Below are 3137 nucleotides of genomic sequence, written 5' to 3' on the forward strand. Positions count from 1 at the left end.
AAGAATCCACATTCAGTAAAGTGTTTTAAACTCCTTCAAATTCTTTAAGTAAAATTACTATGCCCTAAGAGGATTCAGATTAATTTGTTCTAAAAATAGTAGATCACCACCCATGTTCAAAATGGATTTGGTGTGGAAGGAGAACATAAGATAAGCAAAACTATGTCTGCTTTCAAGGGCCTTAAAATTAAGAACAGAATGTAAGGTATTTACACAAGTTCATTATTCTGTATCCTTTCATTGTCATGGCACGTTTGAAAACCAGAATTTTTAATGGCTTAATGGCTTAATTAATTTTTAATGAAAAGATTCATAGTAACACTAAAATCAGTCAGTCGTAATTACAATAAGAAAGTATAGGAAATATGGTCTAGCAGGGTATGGAAACACATTTACAGGACTAACATTACCATTCCTTGTCAACCCTTCAGTTCTTGCCCATTGCCCAGAACTCTTTACTGCCTTGACCCTGTCATTTTAGATACTCAGAGGCAAAATCCTCGGAGGTTCCAGTGGAGAGGCAATCTTTCTTGTATGCCTTGACTCTGTTTTGCCATCTTATTTCTTACACCAATTGTGCCAAACTCTGCCCCATGTCACACAAGGCACTTAATTCAACATCCTATCAATGAGCAGCACTACAATGACATATAACTTCCACTATAAAGAAATACACGCATGTGCATCAGCTTGAGCTCTTTTGTCGGCAACAAATATAGTAACCAAGCACCCCAGTTTGCCCAGGACTGAGAGGTCTCCTGGGATACAGGACTTTGAGTGCCCTAACAAGTGATAGGAAACTCAACTCAAATTCTTAATTTAAAGGGAAAATCATTAATTTATACAATGGCGAAGACAAATGGCTTCAAGCATGACTAGATCCAGAAGATGGAAGATCATCATGATACAGTCTCTTTCCCGCTCTTGGCTCTGTTCCCCTCCTCCCATCCTATGCAGACTTTAATCTCTAACTCCACATGGTAACGTCTCAGCTCTAGGCCTAAATCCTCCCAGATTCAAATGTAGCAAAAAACATAATGCTTTTCTCTTCTATTCCCAACAATTTAAAAAAGACCTAGCTTTTATCAGGTCAGGTTGGGCCACACATCCATCTTTGAACCAAATCCTGAGCCAAAGGGAAAGAAATCCTGGTTAGTTTAGACCTAGGTGCCATGCCCACTTAGGCATCTAGGACCACTTATGCATCAGGCCCACCGAAACTGTGGGAACTAAGAAGGAACACAGGAGAGGTCCTCCAAAGGAAACCCTTAAGTAGAAAAAAAATGGATTCTAGGAAGCCAAAAAAATATTAATAATCCATGCAAAAATAATTGGTGGTATCCCTGAATCACCAGTACGTGGAAGAGATCAGTTGAGAGCTGCTGGCTTAAGAAGGTCTTGCAGTTGGGAGAGGATGTTGATGAGAAGGGACAGTTAACTTAAGGAAGACAGTAACACCGCTGGGCAGTAAGGATGCGGGTGTAGCAATAATTTGTTAATGCTGAGGTACTGATCTTAGGGTAGCTTTTGGGAGATCTTCTATTGTTTTTACTATGCTTTATGGTGAAATTTTCTGGATTCTGTTACTCCTTGTCCATGTTCCTACGCAAAGGTATGGCTAAGCCACAGATGTAGAGAAGGCAGAAGCTATATGGATGTCAGGGAGGTCTGAGCCAGTATCTACGTTGGAGTTTGTTCAAATTGCCTCATCTGCTTTTGACTGAAGTTACAAGAATAGATGCTTGGCTTTGCCATGAAGTCATAAAATTCATTTTATTCTGGTGTCAAAAGAAGCCAACCGAGGCCAGAAAGTTAGGAACTTTTAATAAGAACACAGTCTTGACTAAAAATAAGAGAAAGGATTTCAAATCACACTCACTAGCTGAGTTCATAGATTCTCTGGGGGGTTAATCACTCAATATTATGAAAAATAAAAGTAAAAACAGGTGTCATTAAGACCATATCTTATCTAAACCATGGGCAGGGAAGAATAATGAAATAATCTCTTAGAATGCCTTTGTCCTTCCGGGAGTGAAACAACAGCTAAGTCTCAGAGTTCCACAGGTGGCCTATTCATCTTAAGGTTTCTTGGGAATAAATAGCATTTCATATTTCTAGTGTTCTTTTTGCTTTCACATACAATGTTCTCATTCAGTTCTCACAGCAAACCTCTGAGCTCGGTAGATAATTGGTTCCGTTTTGTAGACAGATGAAGCTGTGTGCAGAATGGTTAAATAACTTGGCCAGTGTTACACAACCAGTTCATGGACTTAGGACCACCCACCAGGGGTTGTGATTTTTTTTGGTCATTATAACTGCCAGATACCACCCCCAGTAAGCCGTGTACATCAGTAGTTCTGCTTCTCCAGAACTGGACCTTGGTATGGCCACATGTGGAGTAATTTGCTAATTCATTGGTTTACTGAGTACTTGTTCTAAGGACTCTGCTGGGTGCTGGAGATACAGAGATGAACGAGGCATACCTCCTGCTCACAATGAGCTCTCAGCCTAATGTGATTTCCTTTCCTTATGTGTCACCAGAAAATGTTAAATATAAATGGTTTTGGACAGTGCATCATCTTTTTTGCTTTGCATACTTTAATTGTAATTATTATAAATTTAAACAGCACACATAATAATAATTGTAACTATTTACTCTGTTCCAATAACTATTTACTATGTCCCAGGCACAAATTTAATGCAGTTTTCAAACCAGATGTGCAGAGCAAATATAGCTTCTTCAGCTTATCTATAACTTATCTGGTGTTCCTTCCAAGGCTCTATGCTTTGGTCAAGAACAAATAACTTTTTCCAATTCTATGCAGAGCTCAGTAATAATAATTTAAATAGTCCCTTAGGTAGTGTTTCAGGCAATCTCCAGGAAGCAATTCAAGCCTTGCTGAAAAATCCTATTTTGAATGTCAGAGGTTGAATATCACCCATTCTCTTTCTTTATATTTTTTTCTGAAACAAATTCTAATACTTTCCTCCCCGCACGCATACCTTCTCACTAGTACTCCCCAAGACAAATGTCCTGTGTAACTAAGAAAGCCTTGCACTCTGAAAGGGAAAGTTATTAATCATTTAAAAAAAATATAGCTCCTGTGAAACAGACATTATCTCCCGAAATTTTCACA

This window comes from Zalophus californianus, chromosome 5 (genome assembly GCF_009762305.2).
Source record: "Zalophus californianus isolate mZalCal1 chromosome 5, mZalCal1.pri.v2, whole genome shotgun sequence".
Lineage (NCBI taxonomy): Eukaryota > Metazoa > Chordata > Mammalia > Carnivora > Otariidae > Zalophus > Zalophus californianus.